Source organism: Pinus tabuliformis, chromosome 1_1, assembly GCF_031772625.1.
Source record: "Pinus tabuliformis cultivar Carrire ecotype Pingquan chromosome 1_1, CPIR1, whole genome shotgun sequence".
NCBI classification, from domain to species: Eukaryota; Viridiplantae; Streptophyta; class Pinopsida; order Pinales; family Pinaceae; genus Pinus; species Pinus tabuliformis.
The window spans coordinates 162,452,124-162,468,644 of record NC_142297.1 but is presented as its reverse complement, the minus strand read 5'-3'; the positions used below and the strand labels follow the sequence as shown (position 1 = coordinate 162,468,644).

Here is a 16,521-nt window from a genome sequence, read left to right as displayed (position 1 = left end):
TCCCGTGATCTTATAAAGGTTTTTGAAAAAATAGGCTTCACATCTGTACACAAATGACTCTTTCATACCCTTGCCTGAACATGAATTTCCATTTCATCCAAATTTTCTCCTGAAGTGGCTTCATTACTCTTAGAGTGTTGTTTGGAATTAGGATCATCTTGTTGTACTTGAGACTCAATCTAGAGAAATTCAACAGTCTCCAATGCATCATGTAAACGGACTCTAATATCAACAAGAATAATTTTGTTGATATTTACAGTTTCATCAACAGTAGAACTAATGAGATTGTTTACGTTTTCTAATACATTTTTAATTTCAGCCATTTTACTCAATCTCGAGTATCAGTTTCAACTCAAAATGCACCTGTTTACAAAGAAATTTTTACTTTAACAAATTGACCGTAAAAAAGCACAAACCACAACATGTAATAGACAAATTCAAAAATTTGCTTTGAAAACCTCATGTGCAGGGGAAGCAACAATCTCCACTAAATAACAAATTAGTTTACAATCATACATCAAGCAAAACAAAATATCATCAAAGATGCGAGGTTCTTTACTTAGTTTGTCATCTTCTAACAAAGGTTATATAAATTTATAATGCCAACTCAAAAGGTATAACCAACTCCGTCAAATATAATCAAGCTTTAAAGGAAATTCCAATATTTTTAAAATGCCAACTTTATCAACCTTTGTAGCTTCTTAAAAATGCCAGCGTACTTGAACTCATGACATACCTTTTCCACTGCATATTGAATTCCACTGCACCACAACGTTATTCTGTCCTTCATTATCTAAAGTTGTCTTGTGGTTTCAAATACACAGGTCTTCTCCACAGCCAAAAAATTTCACACCACTTCAACAGCTCAGGAAGTGCTAAAAAATGTGAGCCAACAATGCTGCCTCCACACACAGATTCACATCTTTATAAGGATTATTTCTCCAGGGATCTAGGGCATCCTTCAAGTAGATTAAACAAGTAAACATTGAAGTACTACATCGCAAGGTTAAAAGAAGATATCTGGAGCGATGAAAAATCACTACTATTGTATTAACCGCAGAAAATATCACAACCCCTAAACCCTAAACCATGTGATATTTGCACACGGTCAAGTCATTGTTTCTTACTCTTGCTTTCTCTTTCCATCACATCGAATACATAGCCTTGGTTTAAGAGTAGCAGATCTATCACAATCCCATGGAAACACGTCCTTTTGATGAAACCAAGCTCCTCTTTTTCAATGCTATAAAAAAAACTACTCGAATAACAACACCACTTTCATAGTTTAAATCAAATATTTATCAAAATCAACACTCTAGATTTTAAGTAAAAAAATCGAACAGAGTTGAAAAACCCTCGCTATTATTCTATTATTGTTCAGTTTGCTCTTACAACCAACTATTGGCATTGGCAGGGAACATTCTCTTTCTCTAATGCACTGGAAAACATAATAACATACTGTTGTTGAATGAAGGTGCCTATGGTGGTCATATATTCAAAGCGAAAAAAATAATCTGTGGAGGTCGTTTGAGTAATTGTTAAAACTATGGACTTGTTGATGCCTCTAAAATCGTTGCATCAACATCAGGGAAAACCACCCGATCTGGACCTCACTGCAGCTCATTTTCCATTTGGTGTGGTGGGTGTGACTCGATGTAATGGGGCCAGTTTCCTAGTGATATATGAATTTATGGGTGACTGGTTTGTAGTGTATAACGAAGGTAATAAGTGTTTTATCCTATAATGCAAAAATATACAAATATAGTAATATATCCCGGGTATTCTTTTAACAACACAACTTTTTATTGTTTCTATTAAACAAATAACCATAAAGATGACTTATTCATAAAATAGAAATATGTATTCCTATAATGATTACTTTGTTTAAGTAGTTAAACAAAGTAATAATAAAACATTATCGCATTGATCATAATATATATCAGTGACATATATATATCCAAATGATAACAATTCTAAAACATTCAGAAATGACAAGCTAAAGAATTGCTTGAAAAACATATATATATATATATATATATATATATATATATATAGCAATGTTGAGAAATGTTCATTCACATAGAGAAATAAGACAAAAACAGTGATAATAGTACTGTATGCATTTGAATTATCCTGATGTAAACAACATTCAGATTCTGCTTTCCTATTTGAAAACACCTTCAAAAGATGCAAAAGTGCAAATCTTATAAAAGCCTCTTTGACAAAAATGCAGAACTTTGGTCTAGTTTGTGATAAAAAAATATTAGAAATACAGTAGTGCAACTCCCAAGTCAAGTTTTAATACAGATTGCGGACCCTTTCTAAATACATGAAAGGGTCTTAAATAATAAAAATAACAATATACTATCAATAAAAATCACTATGTGTTGGTCTAACTGTACACATATAAATCTGGGATTCATCATGAAAATAGCGGTGTTGTAGCGGTCGAATGAATTCATTGTATTGGCTTCTTTTCCTGTGATTTCAGCTGACAGATTGCGAGCATAGATTGGATTTCTGGAGGCTAACTCATCCTAGAGTGTAGCTGAGTTGTATAGGTGGCATCGGAGAGTTCGAATATCATGCAGTTGATTGCATCCGAAAGACATTTCATGGCCATCTGCTGGCTATGTGGCTTGACTAAAAAAGACCAGAATGTTTCCCATGTCAAGCTTTGGATTCCTCCAATCTGTTTTTCCCTGTGCACCAACTCCTGTTTCCAATGTTTTTCTAATGACTTTGCTTTTGGGAGTTTACTTGGAGAGCAATCGGTGATCAAATTAGACATATGCAAACTATTATTTATTAATTCGATCAGACCATTCATTGCAGTTCTGCATCTAGAGGTTGCTCTTTCAGCTTTCATTAGCTGGGACTCCCATTCAGAAAACAGGATTTCCTTATGCGATTCTTGTATTCTTGGCAGGTTGGCAGCCATTCCTTCTGTGGAATCTTGCCAGGACAGAAAATTGGTTAACCTTTCATCTGCCTTTTCTAATTCAAGTCTGGCATCTACTGCCTTCTCAATCATTGATGCAGAGATATCGCATAAGGGGTTGGCCAATGATATATTGTGGCAAAGAATATCCAACTGTCGGGACAAGGCTTTGGTTATTTCCAAGGCTTCTGTTCTGAATTCGCTTACCTGTGGATAACCCTTGTACCTCTCTATCTGTTCTTTCATTTGTGCGATTTGATCTTCCTTTGCCTTGTTTTCTTGCTCACTTAACATCTGAAGCCTGCTCAATTCCTGAGACAACTCGTGTTGTTTATGGAGAGACTACTTATCAATCCTCTGTTTTTCCAATTTCAACTGCTCTTTTAATCGCTCATTTTGCTGCCTCTACTCTATTAATTGTTGTTCAAGCTTATTTATCTTTTGTTGTTGCTCTGCTGATTGCACCTCAAGTTGGGTAATTGTCTGATCCTTTTCCCTCATCAGGTGGCTGACCTCTGAGGCTTTATCCATTGTTGTTGCTATGTAAGCTCCTGCATACTGAGATAGCTTTGTTAAATCCTCAGAGGGATTGACTTCTGCTTTCCATACCACGTTCACCAGTTCTGCCTGAGGAGTTAAAAGAGGACTTTGATGAATTTTCCTCTTCTTCCTCTGTCTCTTAACTACAGCCCTGTGCTTTGGACTGTAGAAGACATCGAGAGGTGTTATTTCTTCAGTTTGTAGTACAATCTCATCAGTAGGATTCTCAGGAATAATCTCTATGTCGTGTTGAATTCTAAGTAGGCCGCTTGTTCCTTCAATCAAAACAGTAATAACTTCTGGTTTTTGCACTATAGGCATTTTTGGTGTAGTGAGCTCTTGGGATTTATTCGGGTTATTGATGATTAGGTCGAACTGCTCATATTCCTTGAGTAAAGTAGGATCAATATTGATATTCGTATCAAGGGGCTCACTAGTTCCTTCCTGTGTCTGCTCCCTTTCTGGGGTCTTTTCATTTTCAGGAGTCTTTTCAATAATTTTCTCTTCACAATGGCCTTATAGTTGCACCGTAGAGGTAGTATTTAACAAGTCCAGAGGTAGCGCTTCCAATCTATGTGTCCTGAACTTGTAAAATTCCTCTAGTCCCTCCGCTCCCAATTTGATTTTTTCCAGTTGTTTCACTTGACAAAATAACTCGGCTGAAGCAAACAAATCATCATAACTATCCTTCTCATGTTCAAACTTGGCGATTTTGGCCTGAGAAGTGACATTGTAGGCAACAAATTTAGGATCATACTGCCTTTTCGGGATGACTGCTAACTTTAACATTTTTATTTTCTCAGCTTCCCTCTCTGCATGTTTGAAGCCATGCAGCGTGAAAGCACCACATCGGAGGGGGAATGGGGGCCACATATGCTTTTTAGACTCCTTTAGGTTCCTTAACATCCCTTTACTATTATCTGATACGCTAACTCTCTGGCAAGTAACTTATCAGGGATGAATAATGGAAGGACATGTGGGTCAGTAGTGCTGCCAAAAAGTCTGATGTAGCTGAACTTCTATTCACCAAACCAACTACCAATTGTAGTTAGGTCGACACAGGCTTCCTCAAACAACGTAGGAGCGGGTTTATTGAATATGGCATAACACACGGGGAGGATGAAACCATGACAGATTCTATAAAGATGATTTTTGTAATTGGCTTTCTACAATTCCTTATGATAGATATGAACGGGGTTCGGGTTCTGTGGAGTCCATTTCCATCCTAGAATGGGATATTCGAAATTGAAACAGATAGTGTCCATAATATAAGCACTCATATAAAACGGGGGTATTACCCAGGTAGTCATGAACCTGTTTTTCCTATAATCAAGTATTTGGTTGGCCATTTTATCAGACAAAATGGTCGCCCAATCAATAATACAGGAATTAATTGCAGCCTCCATTAAAGGTACCATCTCTATAGAAAATTTGGTAGAATCATGGACTCCAAAGAGCCTGCACATCATAGCACCAGCATAACAGTAAAGAGATGCCAACGAGTCTATGGAGTACATACCCAATGATTCATGCGTGTGTTTGGTCGAAAAATGCCTCCATTGTCTAATAGGGTCCGATTTGATGGCGTTTTCTTTGGCGAAAGCCTGCAAAAATGCTTTGTTATATCGCTTCTCCGGTTCAGGCAAATGATACATTTTTTTGATATCTTCTGGTCTTAAGGACCCGAACATTCTTCCATCAACCGTAAAGAAAGTTCTATCTATGATATTGATGATTTCAATAACCCATCTGACCAAGTCATTATAGGGCAAAACTTTCGCACGGGCTGTTATTCTATGAAGATAGGCGCTGGCCAAATCCTTGAGAGTATTCTTTGACTTGTCTGTGGAATCTGTTGTTGCCGCTTCTTCGATCTCTTCCGGATCCTCAGCTTCCAGTAAATTGTAAATACTTTCCCATGAAGCCTTGCCTAGACCGAGGCAGGTAGTATCAGATATCAAGACCTTCTTCACTGGTTCCTCTTTGGCTACGACGGGGGCCTTTGGTTTCTTTGACTTCTTCATCATTTTCGCTGGATTCATCAACTCAGACTTGCTCTGTAAAAGAAACAAAAGAACGTAACAGAGAAAAACCCGTTCAAAGCCAACGCAGAATAAAAAGATTAATGGTAATTCAAGCGTGATAAGCAATACAAACTCAAATATTACCACGGATGAAATCCTTGAAGGATTTAACCTTAACTGCTCTATTAATGACTTCCGTAACCGCCAATCGTGATACTTAAATGTCATAATGATATGTCGCATCACACATATTAGTAACAGTCCTTTAAAGTGGATCTCTTGGCTTTCCCGATCAGCGATTAGCAAAAATCGCATATCGCAGATCGGGAGGCACAAAGGTTAAGCTTTAGCTGTTTTCATTCATAGCTCCGATTGCAACCAAAGTGAGTTATCATGGGAAGGCGGGATAATCAATAAATCCTTTGTTTTTTGTTTATAATTGATTTAAGGTTTAAACCCGCAAACATTCATTTAACAACCTTTTATCGAAAAGTGTGCTTTTAATGAAATCGCATCGGCGATTGCCAATAGATAGTTATGTGTCTCATGCCTTCAGCGATGGCCGATTGCGATCGGATTATTGCATCGGGAGATTTGAGTGGACTTATTGGAATGCTTCTTTGATGACTTGCGATTTGCACTTTCCGATAGCATTATCGCATCGGAGATTTGTCAATGAGAGCCTTTTAAGTCTATCCTTTAAATAAAGGATGTGACATACTATTTTACATTTGTTTTACAAAAAGGTCTTGGTTGATATTTATATCGGATCGGACCTTTTCATAAGGACTTTCATGTGTTATGTGGTTAAATCAAAGTTTGCGATTATTATTGAATTATTGATTTTAACTAAGTCTTAAAAAGGGGACCCATTTCTTGTTAAAGTTTTGGATAAAAATTTTGAAATGGGAAGGGTTGTGGTATAGCACAACAGGACTTTGCAGAAATCATCAATAGTATTAACGCTTTGCATGTTGTTGTCGCTGCCCATTTTGAGTAAAAAATACTCCAATCTACTGCTAAGGCACGAAGAGTTGGGTTGTTTATAGAGCATTGAATGGGTTGGTTTACACAGTGAGTAGAATCAGAGAGTATAATGAGTGGCCAAGCATCAATTAATTATGTTTTAAGACATTATTTTGATTTCTGCATCCTCCACTATTTGAGTGAACGTTTGTTGGCTTCATTTTGAATTCATAATTTCATGACAAAAATTACTACTCCATTCAATGCTTAAAATCAGTCAAACCATTTCATGTTCATTTCCAAGCAAATTTAATTTGATAATGTAGACAGAACGCAATAGTTAGTCATGCCCAAAACCGATTCCAATAGTCAATTTTAATAGTTGATATATGGTGCCGGATACAGGGACAGTCAAAACAGCTTGGGCATATATAAAAAATATATTGTATTTGTACCTTTGTGAGTTCAAGTTTATCGATTCCTCTACACTCCAGTGGCTCCACTCGCTCTAATGGCGGTCCACGTTTCTCGTTCTTTGTTTTTTACCAAAATCTCCATGCCAAAATAACAAAATTGGAAACCAGCTCAATTATATTAAGAATTGTTGTCAATGAATGGTGTACATAGTGTACATATTAATACAAGAAGAAAATCGTTGATTCAATTTCTGGGTTTTCTTGGACTCTAACAACTGATAATCAAAATACACACTAACCCAATCTTAATTTGGAAACTTAGGTATCTAATCCCATAATTATAAGCGTATCAAATATCTTACTGTGTGAAAACTACACAAATATGCCTTCCATTTATAACAGTGGAAGACACTCACAGTTATCTAAAAATAACTATGACAACAAGACAGATAGGAACTCATACGTGATATTAAATATCACTATAATTGGTTCTTTGGAAAATGTAGCATTGGAAAGGAAAAACACTAACACACCCTCTTAAAAAAATAGGGAATAAACCTAAAGAAAAATTGGGTCGCGAATGTAAGGAAAGATAAGATATCCAAGTACAAACCTTCATAAGTTGTGAGAATGAAATAAAAACATAGGAAAACATATCCTCTTAAAAAGAGAGAAAAATGATAAAGCTCAAATTAGAATTGTAGATCCCACAACGATCTACTAAATGGCAAGAACAGAGGACCAGTCCAATCAAGGAGTACCAAACTTATCAATATGAGATCCAAGAAATCTCAATGAACTTGACTGAATTATGAAGTAGGATATGTCTTAGAGGCACAAAAGGAAAACACTAGCAATTGTTTCATATATGCTTCAGATAGACATTAGTAAAGAATCAGAATAAAGGATTAAAAAAAAACCCAACCACCATCAACGACCAACAGAATTATGAGTCATATAGACACTGAAAGATCAAACAAGAATTCAAATAGATGTTGGAAGGCATAGGTTTGGAAATCTGAATAATTCCATCTCGATGACAAGAATGTTCCCATTATTTAGCAAATGGTTCATCTAACAGGTAATCTGTCGTGCTGAGGGGGATTAGGCACATTCTTCAAAAATATTCTCATGATTGGCCTGATGTGTTGAGGTTTACCATTAAGGATTGAAACCTTTAGTCAAAATGGCATATAAAAGGAATTTATTGGGGGTGGAGGGGGCGGATTTACACTTTATGTAAACAAGCTTAGGATTTTTCTGTAGAGGGGGACTGAAAGTTTAAAGTACAAGGGTCCCCACTATTTTTATTCATTCTAACAAAAATAATGGGGGTTGTTGTTATGTCACAACAATAACGTAAAATTTATTTCAAGGCATAAGAATTCCATTTTCTTTTACAATTTTCTATTTATATTTCTATTTTATCAATTCTTGTTATAGCACTACCTTTACCTAAAGGCAATTATCATAGAAGATAACATCTTCTAACATTTTATTCTTTAAATTTTATTTCCATACCATAATGGTTGTAGCATGTATTACATATACTCTTTTGTTGAGTGTATTAGTGATATGATTTTAATATGTCTAATATCGAGGTCATTTTCACTTAAAAGTTCTAGTCATTTTGTTTGCTTGACATTTAAAGTCTACTGTTTAAACAAATAAATTAAACAGCTATGGTTTGTCTTGAAATCAAAATTTTGTTCCCGAGAGGCTCATTTTACACCCTAGTATGAGGGTAATTTGTAATTCTCTCAATGCTCAATGTGGAATTTACATGTGTCTTTTTAAATAAAAATAAAATGTTATTTAAATTAAAAAATAATGTTGAATATAATATAAATAAAAAATATATACATATTTTGTTCATTTTACTTAAAATTATTATAAAACATAGTACCACTCTAACTCTACTTGCTTTATTTGTTATTTATATTACAATCCAATATAAAGGAGATATGTTAGAAAAAAATCACTCTCACTCTCGGTTGTAAATAACATATTTCCATGTCGATATGAATAAGAGAATTTTGTATAAGATTTTCAAATTATTTTGAAGTAATTAAAAAAATGATATTATTTATATTTTTATATTTCAATTGTCTACTTAAATGAATCATTTTAATATCCATGTTAACTAAGAGGGAGAAGTGTAATTAATTCAATTCTTAATATAAAATTAATATGGAACACTGAAAAAATATTAATAGCAATCAAGAAATTAAATGTTCATTATAAATATTTCAACATATAAAATTAAGTAATATTGAAATGTATTTAAACTAGCAATTGCCCCAAAAGGTGCAAAGAGAGGCTGCCAGAAATGTTAAATTGAAAGAATTGTATTTTGGTTCAAAATAATAAATATTATAATAATTCAATCATTCAAAACAGTGAAACATGAATCTCCGATCACTCGCGATTAATCACGAGTCAAACTCTGCTCTTCCCCCAAACGATCCGATTCAACTATGGGTGAGTCAAACTCGCGTTGACCGTGTTTGACTCGTGGTCAACGCGGGTTTCACTTGCGACTCACTGATTAATTGCGATTTAGGCGACTGAGGTGATTTTCAGCCCTCATCTTGAGGGGCACGGGTTTTAACTTTTAGGGTTCCTACATTTTTTGTTGTGTAGTTTAGTTATGTTAAAAATTAAAAGTCGGTCTGTAATTGACTTTTCTCACTTGCTCAGGCCTACAACTCATACGTCGTGAAGGTAATAGAGGCATGGTTTCAGTTTCAATTTACTCCACGTAATAGAGTCGTAGCGTAATAGAGGCGCAGTGTGCAGTGTGCTCCATTGTAGCTTCAACATGTGCTTGGTCAGAGATTTCGGTAGCAAACCATTATCATATCATTTTAGCAGCAATCAAGAGATTTCAGTTACTGTTTTTTTACTGATTAGTATGCAGTATTTTATAAACTTTTAGAAGCAGATGCTTCTGGTTCGATGTAGTCACAAGTTAGGAGTCAAGACCTAGTACTTTGGATCATGTTTGGACTCATAACATATATGAGATAGTTATTCATTCATGATATTTTGGACATCTATTGATATTATGCATTGTTTGGACATGGCTTTATTGAATATCAATGAAAAATGTTCAATATGTGTATATCTTAAATTATTGAATTCACAGATTTTTTCCCGATTTTTCCCCGATCCGATTAAAACTCTTCGCTCTTTTGCCTTGCCGATTTATTGCCGATTCCGAGTCTGGTGACATTGATTCAAAATAAACCTAGTCAATAAATTGCCCAAAATAAAATAAATCCTTAATCAAAATTATACAAATTATTATTCTTCGTTTCTCTCAATTATTTATGTAATAAAATCCAATCAATCATTCAAAATTGCGCACCGCAGGGCAGGCCGGTCTACTTTGCCGCCAGAAATAGCAGAAGATATTTTTTTACACGGAAGGTGTACCTTTTGAATGAGTTAAGCCACCACCCATCGTCTACCTTTTCATTTTCGACTGTTGGATCTGTGAAAGTTTTCCACTGTTGGATTTGTCTCGCAAGTCTTCCAGAGATGTGTCTCTGTTAAGCAACTGGACAAAATGTGCCCTTCTTTCTCGCAAATGCTCCACATTAAAGGGGGGATTTACAATAGAAGGGCTTTTAGCAGTGGGGAAATTAGTAAATCCGCTGGAAATACTGGTAAGAATCTAGTGATGGGAAATGTTATAATCTACACAATACAAATATCTTGGAAATTTTGAAATACTAAATCCATTTATACATTCAAAAAAACATATAATCTTAGTTAAAAAAATATATTTTAACAAAAAAATTCAAAATATAAAACAATTAAAATACACCCACACTACAAATCTAGATTTTACAATACTCTAGATCTATTATATATTTAAAACTACAATTTAAAAAAAAAAATTCATCTCACCGAAAATTATGTTACCCAATCCCAATAAATAAATAAAATACATAAAACAATTAAACTTCACCTTTTTTTAATAATTCCTTTAATGTATAAATTATTACCATTAATTATTATTGAAGTTACTTAATTGTATGGTGAGTAGACCAATTCTAGTCAACCCATGCATTCCCAAATCGCGTTTGGCAATATATTCACATCTGAGGCGAGGTCGAGCATGGCCTCACACACCTCGTAGTCTCCAATAAATGCGATCGAATTGAATTTTTCTCCCTAAGCTGTTCTCGCTTTCTCTGTTAACGCTGGAAAGATGACGATGCCATGAACCGGCTTTAGATATGCCGTAAAACAAGACGTTTTGACGGGATCTTAATAGCAAAATGTGTCGGGTCGCCGGTTTGAATCACTCCCCGTTCTCAATGAATCTGGTTGGCGGACTGTCCCACTGCCTCGACACGTGTGAGAAAGAATCGTAGGTTCCGGAAACATGCGGCGCCAACTAATGAGGGTTACGTGGACCCACAGCTATTTAATTTTCGCAGACGGACAAAAATGACCAAACTAATTTCGTGCAGAAAAAGAAGACTAAAGCCCCATTTAAGACTTCGCAGGTTTGCCCTGTATCACCTTCATATGATTCAACTGCAAAGTCTGATAATTTTGATGGTGCTCTTTGTGTTGATGAGGTGGATAAGTTCGGGAATGGTTTTGTGGTAACTTCAATAGATCGTTTGGGACCAGATCCGAGCAGGATTTCAAAGGAAGTATCGGCAGGCATCTTGCGCTCGGCTTCGACAAGAAGTAGGTCTTCAGAGGAAATTAATGATGAAGATCTGCTAGTAGTTTTGCCAGAATTGGTGACCAGGGTTGATGCAGAGTGAAATCTGAAACCAAGCCTGCTTCTAGTCCGGTCCACACAGAGTCCCCTGTGCCAAATAGTTTGTGGGATTGGTGGGCTGGTCCTGTATATACGAGCTCCCCCTCTCCGAGATGTTTGTCATTGCCCAAGTTTTTTATGCGGCACAAGGTGAGGTCTAACATCATAGATTCGAATGGACTGGGAGGAGATGAATGTAAGAATAATGGAACTGTCATTGCTCCTGAAGCTGCTACTCGAGATAATAAGAAACAGATGTCGTTGGATGTTAAACAATCTCATGTGGGTATTACCCATCAAACTGGGGTAGATGCATTTGCAACAAACAACCTGCGTCTCCTGCTGTAGCTTGAATAGAAGGATCGAGTGATGTGTATTGTCTGCATTTTGAACTTTATGATTGGAGATAGCAGATGATATCCTGGAACTCCGACATAAAACTGGTGTGCACAGATGTCAAGTGGGAAGTAGAAAGGTGATGTAAAATCTGTGCACAGATGTCAAGCAAGCACAGGAAATGAAAACCAGAGGTCGACTAATTCAAAAGAAGGATATAGCTAGATGTCAAGTAGGAAACCATGTCAGATGTCAATAGGAGAATGAAAGTGTTGACGACTGTGTTGATGCATAGGAAGGCCTATTGGCCTAAATATGTTAATAGATAAAATACAAAAAAACAGGAAACAACTAAAAAAAAAAAAAACTTTAATTTTGATGATATAATCCATAAATAAAATATTTCAATGCTCATGTTAACTAAATTATTTCAATGTCAACAAGTCAAAAATTTACATATTGTGGTTTATGATATTAATAATAATAATAAAGTGTCTATATATTATATAAAATAATTGAAAAATTATATTCTTATTGCGATAGCAATTCAAGTATCATTATTTTACATTTTTACCCTTTTATTAAATGTTAACTTTGAATGAAAAAAATATTTGTTGGAAATGCATGTTTAAGCTATTTTATTCAATGTGTTCAAGGGATTTTCAAGGGGTTAAGTCCAATATATGCAAAAAATAAAAAAGTATATATATATATATATATATAGTGACAGAGATAGAGAGAGAGAGACAAAGATGTTAACCATTATCTATCAAGTCCCTAGAGAGATGCAATCTTTGTATGTGCAATTTTTTTTAAGTTTTCCAATATAAAAATATTTTGTACCTTAAGAGATTTAATCCCTCTCGGCACTTGCAGGATCTATGGTTAAGATGGATCTATACTGATATAGTGTGTTTAGAATTTTAATGCATGCACTATATCACAACAAGCTCCATATATTGTCTGGCATAATTCTTTTCATGCTTCCTAATCTTTTTAAACTCATAACATATGACATATACCTTTAAGTAACAATTCCACCAAGCCTCTCTTTGCATGGGTATATACATACTACAAAATCTTCATTTGCACTAGTAATCTTTTAAATCAATGCACTTGTATGAAATTCCTTCAAATATTTAATTTTATTTTTACATTTTGGTGTTCCTTCAAATTTAATTCCTTTCTTTAGTAAAGATGTAATGCAATGGGTTGTCCCCTAATCCTACCAATATGTTATGCCATGACAAGTTGATACCTCAAGAATGTCTACCAAGGAGAGCATCCATCTAGACATCAAACAACTCAGTTAGCAACCATGATGCTAACATGAGTCTCAAAGGCGATTGACCCTAGACATCCCTCAACCTTGGGCTTAATGAAAACATTCTAAAAAATTGTATTGATGCATTGATCACGTCATACATGGCACATAAGTATGAATGTATAAATCATATCTAATTCCTAAAATGAAGATCTGCAAGGAAGCCAACAAGATACATAATAAATATGCGTAGCTTGAAGAATTATTCTAACAAGACAATCTTCTATCAAGTTGAAGGTCTTTGTACTACCAAAAGAAGGAGTTTATATTATAGATGTGCTCCAAACTCTAACTCTACATAGCCATCAAAGAAAACCCCAAAGAAAAATGAATGCCAAGATATCTCACTATTATAATGCAAAGGATGAAGGTCCAACAAGGAGAAAATAATTAATAGGTCCATCAAGATTGACCAACTACTAATGTGTGTTATGATAACTACTCTTGGCCTCAAAGGGCTTGAAAAGTATACACAAGCAATATGTAGCACAAACTACCAACTCCTATTCATCTCTGAGTGAATTGAAATGTTAGTCCATTGATGTTGTTGTTTTGTTTATAGATCATAACAACCATTAGGTTGGAAATTCACAAGGTTAAGACCAAGGAAACCACCTTTTAAGAGGTAGAATTTATATTTTCAGTTGAAACTCTACATTTCAAAAATTTCTACACGCTATAGCTCCTTTCACCATCATAGATCCTTTGTTATTGAAAATAAAATGTACACACAAGTGACACATTACTAAGTGCACTTATTGATAGTAAGTCCATGTCAAACCAAGAATGTGCACAACCCCATTGATCCACTTCACTTTGTCATCATATAATCTAGTCAAGGATCTACCATGATCAATTAAACCAACATGAGAATAATCCTCGAGGTGCATCTCCACTGTAATATTTCATGTACATTAAAAACTAGTCCTAATAAGAAGTCATGTGGACTTAGGACCCAAAGTTTTTCAACCCAACACTCCAACATGAATGGTTAACCAAGGTGACAACAGAGGCATCTCCATCATCCACACAAATAGACTTTTCAAATACGAATCTCTCATAGTATTTGGATTTGTCCCTCTCTCTCTTTTTAACATTGTCTTTCAATTTTCACAATCAATCAAGTCCTACTTGGTGTATTCAAAATATTTATGCCTCATCTCCTCTAAGAATAAAGTATTCATGGTGTCACCAAGAACTAATTTACTTGTACTTCTTAAAATGACCATTATCAAGTTGTCGAATGAATTTGACAACGAGTCAAAAAAGGTCATGCAACGATCCTACTCGTCCATCTCCATCCAATTGAGCTCGAATAGGTCACAACATTATTAAACACATCTAGATCCCTGGACAGATAATCACCATCACCCATTCTTAATGTGAACAACTTTCCCCACACCATTTTTTTATTAAATGGGGATTTATAGTAGTGCAAGTCTATTGACTTCTTCCAAAGGCTTGTCATGTTGGCTCCTTCAAAATCATTTCATAATATGAAATCATAAAAAGAGAGCTTGATAAGGCTTCTTGTTTTTCGCTTTAACACTAACCAAAATTCATATTTCATAGTAAAGGGTTTCATTTTGGATATTGCAATCCATAGATCTCAGTGTATGAGAAAATCCCCCATCTTGAGCTTCCATAGCTCAAAGTTAGTGTCTTTAACCATTTGCATTTCTTGATGTACTTTCCATTTCCTATAATAAGTTTTACTTCTACACAACCTTCCACTCAAACAAATAATGGATATAAAGACATTATCCCTAACACCAAGGATCTAAGGTGGTCAAGATTTGATACAAAATGAAAGGAATAAGAAATGAAAAATACACTTTCTACTTAACGAATGAGAGGATAATGTGCAAAAACTTTAAAGAATCAACTGCGAAAAAAAAATAACACAAAACATGCCACCACTACATAGTGATTTACTAGGGAAACCCATTCTAGGTATTAAACAATGCTCCAAAAAACTTTTAGGTATAAAACCATGCTCTAAAGCAAGCTCAATATATTATTCAGTAGGTAATAAAGGTTGAAATACACTTTCAATACTTCCACCCTCTCAACTTAAGTCATCAACAACATTTAAGTTGAGAAATTTCAACAACATAATGATACCTTCAATAACCTCTCTCCCCCAAAACCCCCTACTCAAATTCTCAATCTATAGACATAAAAAAACCATAAAACTAATTGTGTATGCTTATAGGAACTAGTAAGTCTTGGCCTTTACTAATTTCATACATGAAGCATTTCTTTTATGCATTAACTTATTAAAAAAATACACATTACTTCATGCATGATTATTGAATCTTTCTTAAAAACAAATAAATAAATTATTTCAATGTGCCTTGAAAACATTCTATCATTTTTACATCTTCCAATTACAAAGTATATGACACAAATTTCCTAAAATAATGATGTAGATAACCAACATAAACTACAAAAAAAATGAATAGGTGCATATAGAAAATATAAAACAAACATTGAAGGTTTCATATTTTTCATCCTCCAACAAAAACTCTTGTCAAGCTAATAGAATGGAATAAGACTACCCTTTGAAATATATTACAACATAAAACAGATTTGGAAAAAAAATGACAAAATGCAAGAAAGAATTATGGATAGACATATAACAGAGATGCTCACCAACAATCCTAAATTATGAATCAGCCATACATAAAAGCAAGGTAAGAATAAATTTTGTAGAGATAAAATTTTAGAATAAGATGGAGGTAGAAAGGAGACCCAAAAAAATAAAAAATTCCCAATACTCAACTAAACCTTGTAAGAAATATTGTAGAATATGAATTACTAAGTCGGTGATAGGAGAACAAAGAAGAAGAAAACAAGATCAAAATGAAATTGATGATGTTGTATAAAGTTCTTTCTACTATACTTTATGTTGATAGATGTGAGACAAAAAACTCTATAGTTAAACATATTCTCAAGTTCGTTACACAAGTTTATAACAAAAAAATTATGAAGAAAAATATCCATTAGGTAAATTAAAAAAAGGATGATGATCTCGGTCAAATTGTAATAAGAATGCAGTTGATTTTGTATCAAGAATGTATAGGGTGAAACTTAAACTTGCCATGTTGAAAATTGTTGTTATTGATGTCAAAGGTTTTCCAAATGAAAGGTAAATATATATAGTCAACTAACATATTAGGAGACCT

The 16,521-nt window shown here is 34.5% G+C and overlaps 1 protein-coding gene across 9 annotated transcripts in view; it reads right to left on the bottom strand.

Moving 5' to 3' along the window:
• LOC149212085 (MADS-box protein SOC1-like) overlaps positions 1-16,521 on the bottom strand; it is a 334,072-nt gene that overhangs the window by 83,716 nt on the left and 233,835 nt on the right. The window contains exon 6 of one of the 9 annotated variants that reach the window (XR_016250208.1): positions 6,927-7,023. The exons of the other annotated variants lie outside the window; for them this stretch is intronic. The gene's annotated coding sequence lies outside the window, so the exon portion shown is untranslated. The remainder of the gene's footprint in view (positions 1-6,926; positions 7,024-16,521) is intronic. 9 annotated transcript variants of the gene reach the window in all.